At 42.3% G+C, this 18107-nt stretch overlaps 1 protein-coding gene and 1 long non-coding RNA gene across 5 annotated transcripts in view; both read right to left on the bottom strand.

Annotated features, from left to right (window-relative positions):
• slc7a14a (solute carrier family 7 member 14a) overlaps nt 1–18107 on the bottom strand; it is an 80813-nt gene that overhangs the window by 61282 nt on the left and 1424 nt on the right. The window lies entirely within an intron of this gene.
• LOC135256711 (uncharacterized) lies at nt 5226–11246 on the bottom strand. Its single transcript, XR_010330490.1, has 2 exons — nt 6014–11246; nt 5226–5794 (listed from the first exon to the last, which is right to left on the bottom strand). It is a non-coding gene; the product is annotated as an uncharacterized LOC135256711 (long non-coding RNA).

The following is an 18107-nucleotide window of genomic DNA, read 5'->3' as shown; positions in this document are numbered from 1 at the left end:
TATTGGATGCAACATGTCCATTTTATTTCCCTTTATTATTTTTTCTGCCTTCGTCTGTGACCCCCACACAGATGATGCCCATGCAACAAAAGATTACATACTGCAGAGCAGCAGTGCGCAAACTGTTTGTCTCGACCGGAGATATCTGTTGGGTTGTGAAATCATTACGAGTTACGCCGGATGTACACCATATATGGCATTTCTGCGGCAATCTTGTAAGCAGTTATTCATTTTCAATGAAGAGAGAGGTGACCCACGTAATTTCCACTGCACTCTATCAAACTGCTTAGAGTTATTGTCCTTGATGCCCTTGCTTGGCTAGCATTGCACGAACTGTGGGTCATTCTGCCAAACTTAATTCCTGGGCGATATCTATTTGGCCATGGTATCGAGGTATTGTGTGGCTTGCAGCAGTATTGCAATGCAATTAAGCTTGTATGAAAAAGGTGTTAGTATTAATTAATGTTATTCTGTTATACAAACAGATGCTAAATAGAAAAAATAAAACTTGTGATTAATTGCCTACTAATTTTAGTAAGTTTTATCCTTTCATTTAGCTTTTAGGTATTAAAAACATGGCTATTGTCAGCAGTTGAACAATTAATTATTAATTCATTGTTATTAACGAAAATTACATAAGTTTGGGTCGTGAAAAGCATGGATTGATATCATGGGGTCATTGCTGAAAAGGTTTGTACACTCATGCTGTGTGTTTACAAAAAACACGCAAAAGTGAATGATTATATATTTAGGTGTGTGTACCACATTATGTCACAATGTTTTTGCATACTTTTTCAATATGATACCAATGTTTCATCTACAACAATCATAGAGGGGCAAATTTCTAAATTTTTTATAATGGACAAAAAGCATTTTACTCATTTTTTGAGAGATTTTGTTATATTTTTGGACCCAAGATGCTGTATCTTTACTGATGAAAAGATAGTCACTCTCATTTGAAAGTGATGCAGAAGTCAAAACAGTTGATTTGTAGTGAAATCTGATTATGTAATGATGTACAGCAATGCACAATTTAGATATTTTGGATAGATATGGAGACAGTAAGAGACACCAGGGTACACTGCTAACTTTTTGCTTCATAGATCTTTAGTAGTTCTGCATATCACCCTCTTTTGGACACCTGCGGTTCAGGAGTTTATGATCCAGGATCTCAGTATTTCATTTCAAACTAAAGGAGAACAACTTCATTTTAGCATTTGTGATAAGATTTTCATTTGCGGCACTTTATTTCAGCCTAAATCATGACTGTTAACTAATCTAAGTCAGTATTGTACCAGTACTTTGCTTCATTTACGCCTTTATCCAAGTCTCTGTGATGCTTAGGTCTGCAGCAGTAAAGCCTTAAATAGAATACTATAATGGGCTAAGGATTTCCAAGATTTGGCATCTGCACGAGGGGTTAAATAGCAGGTGTAAAAATTGAGTGTTTAAGTTACAGGGCCCAGGCTTGTCCCACAAAGGGTTTTTTTAAAAATTATTTTTTTTACAAAAAGTAACGGATTTACACAAAATTACAGCCTGTCCAATGCTAGGCAACACTGTGGCAAAGGTATTTGATACAGACTATGTATTCTGTGTATTCTTATGCGCTACCCATGCGACTGTATGTACCAGTACAAACATCAGTGAAATGAAATGATGAAAGGTCCGAAGAAAATGGGGGCTGGAGTTTCGTGAAAGCATTTTTGTCTCCTGAAATGTAAAACAACCAATAATACCAAAAGTCATGTACTGCAAGAGTGTGCTCTGTACTAGGGTCATGAACTTCATTTCATCCCATAGCCCTGTGCAGTCGGTGGGCCCACAAAGCCACGTGCAGGCTGTAATCCAATGCCTTAATAACACCGACACTCTCTCAGTCTATAGGATCAATACTGCATCTCCGAAATCCCACTGAAATGAAAGCAAAAAGAAAAACAAAACAAAAAATAAATAAAATTCAAGACCATGAGATTGCCATCTGGCCAAGAGACGAAGCAATTATTTCACACAGTCATAAGGCTAGAAGCATTCCAGGAATCAACAAGAGAATTGAAAGAGCGCAGAGCTGAAAAAAGTGCCCATATTTCAGAGCACTGAGACGAGATTGTGCCTAACTCACAACCAGAAGAGGTGGAAAAAAGGGACTCAACGGTTTCAGCAGTCTGTCTATTCCCAGACATATAAATCATATCATTAAATCTGATACTTTTACTATTTTAACAACATTATACCCTGACACAAAGGTGGGCAGTGGTGTAATTTCTTAAGCAGTTAATCATCTGAAATAGAATACTTTGTACAGAGAGAGCAGAGCTCACTGGCTGTCTTGTGTTACCACATTGATCTTAAATTCTACACTTAGTTCTGGAGTTCAAATACTACCATTGGTGACCCGCAACTGACCTCAGTGACCATGGCAACTGTGTGAACAAATGATCAATTCTCTCTTACATGGTGATAAAAATTAATTTACGCCAAACAATACGTTTAACTTTACTATAAATTATTTACAATGTATTTTATAATTTATCACACAATATTTTCAAAAGACAGGATGTGCTTTACTGAGAAACAAGGTTGAGGCAGTCTGAATGAAGAATAACCATTTCACGTCACACAGATTCTTACAAGGCCAATACTTACAAAACAATTGTATGCTATGTTCTTGTACAACTTCATTACTTGGCAGGCAAATTTTCATGAGTGTTCAACTTGTATGGTTTCAAACCCCATCAAAGGAATTCTTGACATCTCTTAATTTAATTTGGTCTGATTTTCCACAGCTGAATTGGAGTCACTGCCCCTCTCTCAGTAGTCTGAGCACTGCCACGCAACAGTAGTAGTAGGGCCCATTGTATTGCATAGTCCGGGAATGGCTACTGCAGCTAAACTATAAATTACCCCTTCAAAACGCACATACATGCGCACACTTTCCCAGAACTCACATGCAAAACACCACCTTGAAATGACCAGGAGAGAGAGTAGGAAATAAAGCAACTGACATCATCAGAACCGGGAACCGGCTGATTCAATCGATGTGCTGCTTAGGGAGCCGACCTTGAAGACAAAATAAATCCAAATGAACTTCCCCAGATGTCCAGAGAGAAAAAAAAAAACTATTCATCTGTTTGGTTCTGCTTCAGTGTCCTACGTGCTGTGTGTTTGCAGGAAATGTAAAACACACACACACGCACACACACACACACACACACACACAAATAAAATGGAGGGGCCCTATCCAGGAAACACGACCAGCGGCCACATTCAGTGAGGCCAGGCTGTGAACCGTAAGTGTTCAATATTCCCACGTTTAGTAACATCCACATGTTTAGTAAATATTGGAGAATGTGTGAAGATTGTTTTGGTACTTGCCTGTTGGTGGTTGCTCCTTGCGGACAGAATTGGGGGGCATGCAACAATAGCTGCGGTCGCAAGAGAACTTGTATCTTTGGGGCAGCAGCTTGGAAAATTCTATCCGGCTGTTTCTCTCATCAAGTGGTCATGATGACCGCCTGTTATCAACCGAGCCCAAAGTGACCGGGCAGAATCACAATGCCCTTGCCGTAATATTTACCATTTGACATAACGTTTGTGTTCACGGTCTTAAGACAGCTGAAGTGAAAGAGATAATTAACCAAAAACATGCATGTTTTTCATTCTTTTCTTTTTTTACCTTGACTGGTCGCGTTAACAAAACATTCTGTGCTTTTTATGCAGAAAAAAGAGCCAAAGTGCTGGTGAAAAATACCATCTATGAACGCAGATGTTCCGAGGTCCTTTTTAAGATTACAACGAGCAATGACCCAGACTTAAACCACAACATAATAATTGCTCCTGTTTCTTTGAACCAATCGTCTTTCGGTGTCTGATGTTTGTGTCGTTTATTGATCATAATTAAGTGTTTGCCACGGAAGTTGAGGGTGTCACGGATTCTGTGATTTTTGCCAGTTCCATTACTTGCACCATTTTCAGAATCAAATTTCTGCTCTGATAGAGCTACCCCAGTGAACTGTGATTGTTGTTCTTGTGAAGTGGAAACGTATAGGAGCAACAACAGCTGAGCTGCAAAGTGGTAGGCCACACAAGCTCACAGAACGGGAACACCGAGTGCTGAAGTGTGTAGTGCATAAAAATAAATCTGTCCGCAGTTGCAACACACACAACAAAGTTCCAAACGACCTCTGGAAACAATGTCAGCACGAAAACTGTTTGTAAATAGCTTCTTGAAATGCGCTTTCATGGCCATACACAAGCCTAAGATCAACGTATGCAATGTGAAGCGTCTGCTGGAGTGGTGTAAAGCACTCTGGAGCAGTGGAAATGTGTTATCTGGAGTAATGAATCACGCTGCAGTAATGAATCATCTGGCAGTCTGACGGACAAACATGGGTTTGGCGGAACGCATAGTGCCAACTGTACTGGCTCGAATATTACCAACTGTGAAATTTGGAGGAGGAAGAATAATGGAAGGAAAATCTTAATGCCACACCATAAAATTACATTGGAAAGAATTGTGCACTTCCAACTATGTGGCAACACTTTGGGAAGGCCCTTTCCTGTTTCAGCATGACAATACCACCATGCACAAAGCAAGGTCCATAAAGAAACAGGTTGCTGATTTTGGTGGGGAAGACCTTGACTGACCTGCACAGAGCCCTGGCCTCTACCCCATAAAACACCTTTGGGATGAATTGCAATGCCAACTGTAAGCCCAACATCAGTGTCCAACCTCAGTAATGCTTCTGTGGCTGAATGGAAGCAAATCTCCGCAGTCATGTTCCTAAATCTAATGGAAACCCTTCCCAGGCTGTTACAGCAGCAAAGGGGGCTCCATTTTAATGCCCATGGTTTTGGAATGAGACGTTCAACAAATACAAATAGGCGTGATGTTCAGGTGTCCACACACTGTTGGAAATGTAGTGTAATGCAAGGTGACAGGTAAGGATGCTCCTAAAATAAACAATTTGCATTCAGTAGGAACTGGCCATTGGTGATTACTGGTTTCATCACATTCTATTATGTCATCTTGGACTTGGATGTGTGTGCGTGAGAGAGAGAGAGAAAAAGTGAGTGAGTGAATAAATGAGTGTGTACGTGCAGCCTCGCTTGCCAGGTTCTGGGTGCACACGCATCTGACTGATGTGAGAAGCTAGTTGTCTGTTCTTCCCTCAGACAGTGAGTCATCACAGAAAAGCACAACCCATTTTACGCTTGTTTTATAAAAAAAAATACAAAACGGGGTTTGGGGGCAGGGGATCAAAAATCCCCCACTAAAATTGCCATTTAAATCTGCCAAAAGAGCAGGCGAAACATTTTTCTGGGTAGGAAAATGAATGAATAACATTTTTAGGGTTACTATGCCTTTAATCTCAAACATAAGATACAAGAGGCTGAGTTTGTCTGATACACACCGTCTATGCCAAGGAGGTAAACAGGTATTCTTTTCACTGTACTAAGTAACGCGGTGGGTGCCATGGTTACTGGAACCTTTTCATTCTCTTCCACATTTGGAAGCCCTTTTAAGATAAATGGATAAATTCATATCACACTGTGCTACGGTGGAGGGAAACAGGTGCTACTGATGCAATACAAAAACAAACAATGAAAGACAAACGATCCTGAAAGGTTGCTGTGAATCCAGCTCTGCCATAGACTACGGAGTCACCATTTTTTCACTTAACTTGGCATACAACTGAGCTTGGTACTATGTGACCGCAGGGGGTGTACATGACATAAACAGGACCAAAGTGTACAGACGGAGGGGCGTTTCTCACTGTGTCAAGCTCTGCTCCTGTGGAAAGAATGTGAATAAGCAAAGGCACACTGACAAATGAGAAGGAATAATAATGCAGTTTAGTCTGGGCAGAAGTTTCTTTGAAGTGCTGATTTCCTTTATTTATTTATTTATTTATTTATTTATTTTTTGGTAAAGCTCCATCAACCATAAATGCCTCAAGCCAAATGTGAAAAATCATTGATCCTAAAGGTAAAATTGGGATTGTAAATGTACCTGATGTGCATGCTGATTTGATTGAAAGTACAGCCAACAAACCCTTTGGGAAGAAAATGTACCCATTTTAAAATCGGGGTACACTGAGCAATAAAGCCAGAAAAATATGTACAGTGTACATTCTTCTGGGTATTAGTGCTCATTGAACCCAGATATATAGCTACTTTTGTGACATTTTTAGAGGACGGATAGACAACTGCAGTTGAGGAAACCTCCTGCTGTGCTGATGGAGGGTCCGTTTTCCCCATTAACCCTTTGTGAAGGGGGAACGGCAATACAGAAGCGTGATAAATGCCATTGGTCTCAGTGTGAAATGAAACCCTTTAAAGGTTTTAACCGCCTGAGACTTTTCCCTGGCGTGTCATATCGATAGTAAATCTCTCTTCATAGACTGTCATTGACCTCTGATCTAAGTGAGTGTTAGGGCATAAATAAAAAGTACAAATGACCAATTAAGTACAACATACATGAAATAAAGTGATAAATTCACTACTGACATTTGGACTCAAAACACCGTATTACAGGAATCATATTAATGGACATCTCAAAAACTTACACAACTTTCTTTTCAGACAGGCCGGGAGACAGGAGGGGCGTTTTGAACAAACAAACAAACAAACAAACACATAACAACTTTACTTTCTGCAATACAATTTCACAAAAAACTGCAAGTTAATACTTGCTGTGTTGGCTCGAGTGTGTTCACTGGCCTGGTGACCTGACAGCTTTGTGCCCAGCAGGCTCTTCCACATGTAATGTGTTTGGTCAGAGTACCTGGAGAGAAACTGTGAGGAGAAACGCGGTGGTGGTGATGGTGGGGGGTAGAAACAAGTAAAGACAGACAGATGGTGGGAAGCAGACGCAGAGAAACAAAGGGCGGAAAGAGAAAGAAAGAAGAAAATGGAGAAGTAGAAAGAAACAGAAAGAAAAAGGCCACAGGGAAGTTATGGATGTACTGCTGATGTTAGTGGCTGGTGTAATTACACATCCTTGTATATATTTGTGTTCAAAAACTTAAATCTAATCCGTGCACCAATCATTGACATAATCTATATGCATGTTCCAAACCATTATTCTAACCACAAGCCTTTAATATATACAATGTTTTTCCATTGTACTCAAACAGTATTTATGCAACTGTAAAGCAATTACACAGTTATGTTGCCCACATTAAACAAAGGATGATTGGGTTAAATTCCACAACAATTTATTATTATAAGATTTTGAGGAACAAAACAACTATACTACCAGATTGACATTCATATAGCAGCCTGTACTATGTAGACAATGTGTCCTCTTTAAATCTGAAATTGACCATGCACTGCATTCTTCATTGATCGGGATAGATGGGTGATATAATCACATCTTACTGTGCAACACAAGGAATTTAAAAAATGTTTTATAACAAGACTAAACTGCGTAGGATCAGCAGATACTGAGCTAACTGGCCAGTTCTAATTTTGGCCAAGAGAACACAGCGCCATCTGGTGCCAGGAGGAAAGACAGCACTTGTTATTTTCTCTGAACACGGCATTCGTTCCAACCTTAAAAGACGCATATTTCTCAAAAGGTCTAGACATTGCAGCAAGGCAAAATAACCACAGGCAAAATCCATTTGAATCGTCACTCATAGCAGAGAAAAACAGTCAGAATGAGGAATCTGATTGTGGGTTATTAGGCGGTAGCCCATAGCAAACTGAGGCATTTCTGATTTAACACCACAGAACACTATGACAAATTAAGTCAATTATGTTGGTCAGGCGTCTTACTGCAGCATAGAAATATTAATCACAAACTCCATTACAAGGATAACAAACTCCATGCCAAGGCAGATCTGTGAGATTAACTGTGATTTTCGACAGTCTCAAGGCATCATTGCACCAATAGGAACACGACTCAAGTGCATTATGAGTAATCTGTGATACAATGTTTAATTAAAAGTCCATGCTTGGCTTAAAGTGTCCTGTGGCTTCCCATGAGTTACATAATACTCCCAAAAGCAAGTGGTATTATTCCTATCACCATTCAAGATTAAAAGAAATAAAATAAAACAAAATATAGAATTTCAACAGATCACGATTCTCTTAATATTAATAACTTTACTGAAAAAAATGACGCGTGTCGGTTGGGGCAGCTCTGTCCCGCCCAAGCTCCAGAATAACCTATCGTCTGCAGGTCGCAAAGTGCTGATTGGACCCCCTTGTCCGTGACTGACAGTTTAATCCCCTCCACACCGAAATAGCATTTCAATTTGAATTTTTCAATCAAATCCAGCATGACCATGTGGGGAATTGGGAGCTCTCTCGTGTTGTTCCAAGAAGGCGGCTCAGTAATAGAGGTCCCAAATTAAAATCGTTCACAGACATGGGTCTGAATCCACATGCGGCCTCTCTCCGCCAGCTTCATTCATAAATTTGGTCTCCTGGAATTTAATTAGGACTGTATCACACATAAAGAAATCTTCATGTTCATCTCAATTAAATTCTACAAGAACAGTTCACACATTTCTCTTGCAGGCAATGAGCGGTTTCTATTCAGTTTTCACAACTTCAGATGTCATGCTTAATGTATGAAATCTGAACAGAAACCACTGATTACCTGAGTTTAAAAAAACGTGACCCGTTCTTGTAGAATTTAATCGAGATGAACACCAGAATGTTGTTTTGTACGTACATCATAATTCACAAATTTGTTCGTCGTTTCTCTCTAATTTCCAACAGCCAGCCTGTCTCTCAGGAAACACAAATTAGCTCAGAATGACAGGAAGGAGAAATCGTGTTAAATAAACATAAATGTTGTTCTCCATTTTAGGAACTGACTTCAAACATTACTCTGAATGGTTTCTGAATGGTCGATCAACACCATCTTTCCTGGTCTAACAAAAAAAAAAAAAGCACAACACATTTTACAGCTTTGCAAATGGCTGATTTTCAGGTCATCAGGACTCCCTGAGAGCCAAGATGAAGAGCCTACAATTCCCACGGGGCCGCGGGCCTCCGACCTCAGCACGCTGCACTCGGGGCCCGAGCTGTTTTCTTAACTCCGCGTTGACTCGCCTCTGAAAACAAGACGCAGGTCTAACATATGCGCTTGATTTTTGTCTCCATGAGGTGGATTTCATTCGGTCAGAGAAAGGCGGTCCAAACCAGTCTGAGCAGAAAAATATTCCCAGTGCCACACGCAGCCCGTTATGTAACGAAAGACCTGACGAGGCTCGATCTCTCCCTTCTTGTTCTCCCCGTTACATGCTTCTTAGTGATAAGTCCGCATTATTGTTAAGTCTAACATCTGTAATATGACGACTGGCGGCTCGTCAAAGCGATTAGGGTGCTTATTAAAGAAAACAGAAACGGTTTGGTCTCTCTCATGAGGTCGGTATATTTTTCTGCTACAGGAGAAATGAAGAAAAACCCCTGAGTTGTTCCTCTTCCTCTCAGGCCCAATTGCCCTTTTCCACTTCGGAGAGAAAACCCGGGGCTGCTCTCACTGTAAATGCCTTTAGCCACATGTTTACAGCGTTGTCTGTTTACATCTTTGTAACAGTCATTTGCCCCATGTGCAATCGCCGAAGAGGCGTGCTTTGCACTACTTTTACAATCCCAATAAGCCTGTGTAATGGTGTAATGTCGGTGCGCTTTACGTGTTCTGAAATTATAAAATGACGAAGAAAGCTTAGATACTGGCAAAAACAACAGTTACTTTCCCATTCCCAACACTGATACCAAAAGGGACTCCTATAATGCACCTCTGTGACAAGTGCACAACACCCATAAGAAAAAGATTAATGCGGCTTCCCTCAAGGGTCAACCAAGACAAGAGTCATTTCCTCCTAAGATGGACACAAAATCCAGGAATCCATGAGCAGCAGGGTGTAACTATGCCGCTACCAGCAAACATCACTTATCTTACTTTCAGCCCCCGTAGTAAACCTGTGACCTTGGGCAGTCATCCAGTTCCTGTGTCGGTTAGCTCTCCGAGCATTGCTACATCTCTACATCTGCGCTGAGACGGTGACCTCCCACTGACTCATTTTCCGCTATCCGCTATTCCCTAAACCGCCTCCAGGCCAGTGGAGGTCAAGCCAGTGGGAGTATGAAGGGAGTGGCATTCTGACTCAACTGTGGGAGAGGGGCCTCAACCACTGGCCCCCGAGGAGCACTTGATGAAAGTCCGCGACTTAGGATGAAGCTATCTGTCTGTTGCTGCTAACCGGACGAAAAAAAGAAAAAAAAAACAACGAAAACTGCATTCCCGACCATGCCACTGCTTACTGTGCCCACCGAGAGGGAGTTTCAGACGACTGGTGTGTCACTGAATTGTTGCTCACTGTCGAGGTATTCTGGTGCGAAACAAACAGCAGAAAACGCAACTTTTCTATGAATGGTCTTTGTACAGCATCAGTGGCATCAATTTCAGTAATGAAAAACAAACACACAAGCTTCAGTCAGTCAGACTGAATGGGAGAAATGAGAGCGAATGAGGAAAAGACGATGGATCCTCCCTGAACCACAACACAAAGATTCCCCTTTTCAGCAGGTTTCAATAAAGGTACTTTTTACTACCCGACTGGCACATTCCTGGGTTTCTCTCCCCAAGCCACTCTGTTACTTTGCTGATTTATAAGAGGGGCATCACCCCAGACATTGACTTCTGTTTCTCCAAAAAGCTCCTCGGGGATGTTCAAAGGAAAGGCACTGGTGGTCCCAACAGCACTTTAAGCTCATGTATTCATGGCTAAAAGCAGTCGTTATCAACCGTGCCCTAGGTTTTCTGTAACCAATTCTGTTTTCTACAAAGCCTAGAAATAATAAATGTATATTGTATGTTGTCATACATTCTTTGGGAAATTTGCCCTGTACCTATTCGCCAATGATCTTGCTCAGACTCAATCACACACATGAATAGGTGCTCCAGAACTGAAGGGATGACGCAGCTCCACATTCCAACCCAAAGCATAACTCAATGAGAACCCCCAAATGGTGCACTCCTGGGTGTGAGAGTAATGGTGGCACGTGCGGCCTCCCGTACACAGAACCCCCCTGCACTCCCATATCCATTGCAGGGGACATTCCAGCTCTTGCAAGGGGTTGACTGCAGGAGCAGGGGGGGCCTAAAACAGGAACACTTTGTTCCTGAGACTGCGGCACAAGGGAGATCTCCCCACCCGACTTTAACAAAGGTTTCAAGACTTTGGAATTGGGTTTCCCAAAAAAAGAAGAGGAAGTCAAGAAATACCTTCTTTTGATCAAAAGCACCAAAATGGAGGGGAATAGAATATTCAACATATTCAATAAATATACAAAACTAAGCTGTGAAATGACACCACAACATATGGAGCTGGGGGGGGGGGGGCACAAGGGGGCAATACTGGGGAGGGCAAGGGGAACAAACACAGCCCTTTTGAAAATACACAGTGGGCGGAGAGGCGAAGCAACGCGGACAGAAAATAACCTCTCCATTTTAAAAGGCTTAAGGCTCACCTCAGGAAATGCCTGCCCGGTTTCGGGAAAGGAATGCGGTGTTTTGAGAGCTAGCCGCTGGAAACAACCTGTAGTGAGGGAGGGGCCCCGCGCGTCGGTGGTGGTGGGAACACGCGGGACTACAACGTGAGCCCCCGAGAAAAACGGTCCGAGAATTATGCCCCTGACAGAAGAGAGGAATGCGAGAGCTTCCTGTGCCAGCGAGCGCGGCCTTCCGATCCACCCCGCGGCGCAGACCCGCGCGAGGCGGGAGAGCGTGATGCGGCGAGCGCGCTCAAAGGCACCCAGACGGCAGCAGGCAAACGCACCGGGCGCGGCTGACCCCGCTGAGCTGTCTGTGGTTGTTTAGTGCTGCCATGAAGGGGGGGGATGGACCATATTGAGGTCAGACATGGAAGGAAAACAACATGAGAGAAATTAACAACGCTTTCCACTCTGAACACAAACTCTAATTTTGTGCTACTTTACAATTCATAGTGGTGTTGATGATGATGATAACAATAATAATAATAATAACAACAAAGGAAAAAAACTGAGGAAAAACAAGCACACAAGCCACAGGATTACAAGGGGTTTTAAAATGAAATGAGATTTGACAGCTCAGTTTGACTGGGGTACGCTAATATGATTAGGGAAGTCATTTTAGTCCAGTTGAGGAACAAGAGACCAGACAGCTTCATTCCCCCATGATATGGAGCTGAATTCTGGATACAGACAAGAGCCTGGAGTTGGACCCAAGATTTCTTTCTTTTATTTAATCATATTCCCCTCTTTTCCTCCCCATTGGGAACGCTCAGTCATATTGCCCGGCAATTGCTGCTATCTCTAATATTGATCCAGAAGAGCGCAGACAAGCATGTGCTCTCCTCCGAAGCGTGATGTCACCCAGTGCTTCTTATCACACCCAATCAACCAGCAGGTGTCGGTAGTGCACGATGACATGCGGCCATCTTGGGCTGACTGATACCCTCCCTTCCCTAGCACACATTAGATACAGTGGTGCCTTGTCCTGCAGGGCCTTTCACAGCTGGCACTGGCATAGCCCAGAAATGAAAGAAGACTGCGGGCCTATCCACAGTCTAAAACAGTGTCTTAGCAGAACAAGCCACCCAGCAGCCCTAACCATAGAGTTTACGAAGGATTCTGATTGGTTCTGAAACACATCCCCTTGCCATGTTACAATAATAGTCTGATCAGTCCCTGCGAACCAACTGCGCTAATACTGGTCAAACAATGGCTGGTGATGACTGGTGATCGGAGAATACATCAGCCGCAGAAAAAAAGACTCCCTGGTGTTCCATTCCACCCTGTCTGCCTGTCTGTTGGCAATGGACAGACGTTGCTGCAGTCTCCCCTGCGTCTACATGAAGAATCCTGATTGGCTGTCAGCAAACTTCCCTTAATAACTGGGAGAGCAGGTGGGTGTCATTTTTAATCCGAGTACAGACAGTGGAACACAAACGACACGGGTAGGCGATGCACATTTACCAATTAAAAAACAGAAGCTACCGTGAACTATAATTACAAATGAATCCCATCAACCATACATTTACAGATGTCTCGCACACCGCTTCATTCACGGTTCCATTGCTAATGCTTCGGCTGTTTGCAGAGTATGCAGAATAAATGACAAAGCTTCACCTAAACTTTCTTTTTTTGTTTTCCTTAAACTGTGAACATCAGTGGAATAAAAACAGAACACAAACAAACTGGATTTACCACCCTCCAGAGGGATGACTCTCTCAGTGCAGATTTAGAGCAGACTCAGGAAAACACCCTTGGGCCCATGTGACCTATTTATACTGAAATAAAACAGCAGTTGGTCCGCAGGAATCGGCAGTCTAAAATCAGTGGGGGGCACTGGGTTGGGGCAGAGAGGCCCTCACACAATGGGGGGGATGACAAAGGCCCATAACAGAGTAAAGGCGCGTGGGGGTAAAAGTCTCTCCTCCCTTTTGAGGTCAGAGAAAAAAAAATGGCCTACAGGCAAACTGCCATCCACTAATCAAATAAAAACGATTTCCTAACTACAGCACAGAGACACCTGACATCACAGTGGAGAGGAACAGGTCGTTGGCGCTTTTCCGTTCAACATTTTCTCCTTCCATTTTCTGAAACTTCCTGTGGACGAAAGCCTTGCTGTAGGTTCATGAGGGCCAGATGAGTCATCTCGATGAGAGGGCTGAAGACTGCATCTGCACGGTCGAAGTGGTCAACGCTCGGGACTGCCGCCAAGCGTTTGCCCCTAAACACCTCACACGTTCCGCACAGACTTACCAGCAGGGCCAACACAACGACACTCGAACGGCAGAGACCGCCATTGAGACTGATTTCATAATACGTTGGTTTTCATAAAAAAGAGAACAAAGAGAGCGATGGACCTATCTCGGTTAATACTCCACATATATGAACACACACACACACACACACACACACTCCATTCTTCCTGGAAATTGCTTGGAATCCATGATAGAAAGGACGCCAAAAAATCCAGTTTAACGCACTCTCAGAATAATCTTGAAGTGCAATCTTAAAGCTCATGGACAAAATATTAACGTCAACAGCCAACAAAACTGCAAAGGCTCCATGTGTACTGTACCTCTCCCTCAGTTCAAAGTCTTTTGAGGGGGTAAGAACAACCTCTCTGAAGTGATCTTTGGCACAATACTTTCATAAGCCAGTAGTTTTGAAATAACCATACGGGACTGTTATCGTGTTCATACTGGGGACACACCACTGAGAACACAGGTCTCAGATGGACAATTTTTGTTATTGCAAATCTATTTCGGAAAGTAATAACATGCCCCCTCCAAGCTTTTTCTATTTTATCTCCACTAGGTAACATTGAAGAGTCAAACCGCGCGCAGCCCAACTCTTCACCTTCTAGACAAATGTTCACATCTCTCCTCTCTCCAAATGTGGACTTAATAACGCTCACCCCCTTCCAGGAAAGAAAACGTTCAGCCGAACAAGTGCTGTCAGTCACAAAAGGGGCATGGACACACCGCTGGTGCTGCCCCCGAACCTCCACCCCGGTGGGTCTCCTTGGTGGGTCACCTTTTCTCATCCCCCCCCCGGACGACGCGCTTCAAAGCGCGGAGCGCGGGAGGTTCCTGTTCGGTAACAGACCCCGGGCCGTCTCCGGCGTCCCACGGGAGCAGAGGGGGGGGGGCCCGGATTAAGAACAACAGACCGGCGGACAGGAACAACAGCGCGATGACGCTCCCGCGCGCTCTCCCCAGCTTCCACAACAGAACACGATACTCGGTGAGACATCAAGGGCTCCGCCGGCGACCTCGCCGGACCGCCGGCCGGGCGTCAATATTAGCTTTGCTAAATAACGCCAATCAAAAGAAGGCTGAAGAGTTTGAAGTTTCCCCCGGACCCCAGACCCCTGTGCTAGTGCGCGCATGCCAAAAGTAAGTGTATACGTATGCGTGTATGAGTGAGTGTGTTTGTGTGTGTGTGTGTGCACGCAAGAGAGAACGCAAGGGAAAGAGAGAGAGAGTGTGCGTGTGTCTGGAACACATACATATTCAAGCAGCAATGTGTGGCAATTTGGAGTTGACCGTTGGCAACTATATGGCCAAAAGGGTTTGGAAAACAAATATACATTTTAGGCCCAAAGTAGTTGGTAATTCATGTCATTAACAACACCTCAAAATGACAAAAAAAATAATTAACTACTAAAACAACAGCACAGATTAGAATGTATATGAACTTCCAGCAAACTGCTGCAAAATGTAATTAAACTTAACTACATGTAGTTAATTACAGACTAGATCTGCCATCCACTACTGAACAACCAATTGAAACATATCCTCACTTGGTTCAATACCTTCTACTGGTGATGCTATGGTCATTACGTGTAGCCCAGTGGATTGTCACCCACAGCTGTCGGTAGCACAGTCAAGTTTTAATATTTAATTCCAGACTATGGGGTGAGCCATTTGATTTTCTTTAATGATATTTGAATTGAAAGAATTTAATGAACATCAGCTAATTATATGATGTTAGACATACCAGTGTGACAGGATGAGTCCAGAGCTAAATTGCACAGCTGGCCAAGCACTCATCTGTAAAGATACAGTCCTGTAGTTAATTATAACAAATAACGGTCAGCGTAATATCCCTTCAAAATTTTTTTGATATCACAAACGCCTAAGTTGTTTCAAAGTAACAGGTACATTGTGAGAATGTCATTAACTGAATAGAATGCAGTACCACAACACAAGCACTATGATGAAGCCTCTTTGCAGTTCACCTAGGGTTCCGTCTCAGAGCCATTAAGCCTATCAAGCAGCATACTATATGTTTCAATTGAAAATTAAAAGCATTTCATGGACTCAGTTTGAAAGAATTTGACATTTACTCTGTTCATGCTATCAGAGATTTTAAAAATTGAATAATATTACGCAAGCAGGGTAGTTCTTTTGAATTTTTTGGCACATTTCTTTTCTACAGACAAATATAAAAGATTCCAGCTGTTCCACAGGTCTTGAAAACAATAGCAAAAAGCCTTCAGTATAAATGGTGAAATTACTTTCCCCTCTCTTTAAAGGGTGCCATCTAATCCTTTCAAACATGCTTTGAGCTGCATAACCACTGTCTGCCCAGTTTCAAACAACCCGGCAAAGCTCCAGAATCCAGGAGCTGGTTACTGCAGACAGAATTCAGAAGGAAAGTATGCGTGCAGGAGGAGGAATGTTTGGGATATAAATTAATCCACAGGTAAGTTACATTTTATTAAATACAGCATTTTCATATACCGGGTCTGTTGTATGTGTAGTCCCCCCTGCCCAACACATGCAAAATTCAATTACTTTGAGGTGATATTTAGAGTCATGCTTCTGCTACGTACGTGACAGCATGTAAAATCAGCACTAAAACATATCACATGGTCTACCCACAACCACACGCACCCAGACATTAAATCCCATTTCTTGATCAAATTCTATCCATCACAAATAATATCAAACGTGATTTATCTGCACGGGCACACGCATCGCTTTCCAAAACAAACCGTTTCCTGGCAGTTTTTTTGCACAAATATTCCTGTTACTCATTGTCCATCAAGTACAGTGTCTGCTCATTTTTAGACAACAGTGCCAAAATACATCTGAACAAGAAACTGGCAGCCCTCTCCGGGTACGTCCCACAGAGCCTGGGGTGGGTTTAGCAGGCAAAACACATTTCAGCCTTGCACATGTTGATGTTGATGATAGCTATGCAGCAATGACAGATAAACTTTACAAACTTTAACTCCACCCATTCCACCTCAGTCTGAAATTCTCATAAATTATGGTTAGCAATGATTTCCACCCTGCTATTCTCACATGAATAACCCCTTTCGCCCAGTCTCTTTCTTATTGTGGAGTTGTGAACAATGACCTTAGCAGAGGCTAGATAGGCCTGCAGCTCTTTTGATGTTCTTATGGGATCTTTTCTAACTTCCTAGATGAATTGTCACTACACTCCTTGGACAAATATTGGCCTGCACTCCTTGGAAAAATATTGGCCATCTTTTCGGTGCCAATGAGCAAAAAAAGTCATACAAATAAGATTTCAAATCTAAATATAGTACTAAAATACATTTGACTTATTTTTTGGGTTTTGTAGTATACTGTTTAGAACACAGACTTCATACACCCTACCAAACACTTGTATTAAATTCTTGATTTATTTATTTATTAAATATACCTTTCTGAATGACCGAAGTCCCTTCATATAGATGCCTGAGTTCCCATATATGAACTACCAAATGTGCTCTATAAGAAGAAAAAGTATTTTATTTGTTGGTTTTGTATGATATCACTTCCTGCATGTGATGCTACATGAGGTCATGTTTGGGGTCCAGGTTAGTCATGCTATGCATTAGGACAATGGACATGCAATCAGAAGCACCTGTAACAGCTTTAGCCAAGTTTGGCCTTTGTGTTCCCCCATACTCTCCTCATTACATAACTATTTCCATACGATGTACAGCCTAGTAGTATGCCTCCGCACATCTCCCATCACCCATCTCACCCTTAAAGACAGAATGTGGGATGCTATTGCCTTGACGAGCACCAAAAAAGAATCACTGAAGTGAAATTGGAAGATTTCACTAGCGAGGAGGAGGAGAACTGCAGAGCATATTACAAAAATTCAATGTTTCTGCTTCTGACTGCTTTTCACTTTGATCTTCTATGAAATAATTCATCTTACTCAAAACCAGGACATTTGAGTATGGGATGCCAACATTTCTGGGCCAAAAAAAGAGGGCATACCTTGAAAAACATATTTCCTGCTGAAATACAATACACTACTATTTGTGTCGGCTTTACAAAATCTTAAATAATATATGCCTGAAATTACATATAGGCAACTCTATGTAAGTGGTACAACACAACACATTTCCGTATTCATATTTATCTGAAATACTTACACATAAAACAATTTACATTCGCTATTATAGATGTTGGATTACACTGAAGAGCGTATAACACTTTGGCACACTTATAATGATAAATGATCCTCTCGGACAGAAGAAGGTTTGGTATACAGCACACACCTGCACTGCACCTGGCCGTCCTCTATTCTCCATTTATGGAACAGGGAAGCTGATTTCAGAA

The sequence above is a fragment of the Anguilla rostrata genome, chromosome 6, assembly GCF_018555375.3.
Source record: "Anguilla rostrata isolate EN2019 chromosome 6, ASM1855537v3, whole genome shotgun sequence".
Classification (NCBI taxonomy): Eukaryota; Metazoa; Chordata; class Actinopteri; order Anguilliformes; family Anguillidae; genus Anguilla; species Anguilla rostrata.
The sequence above is the reverse complement of the archived record's forward strand: the minus strand, read 5'-3'. Positions and strand labels throughout refer to the sequence as shown.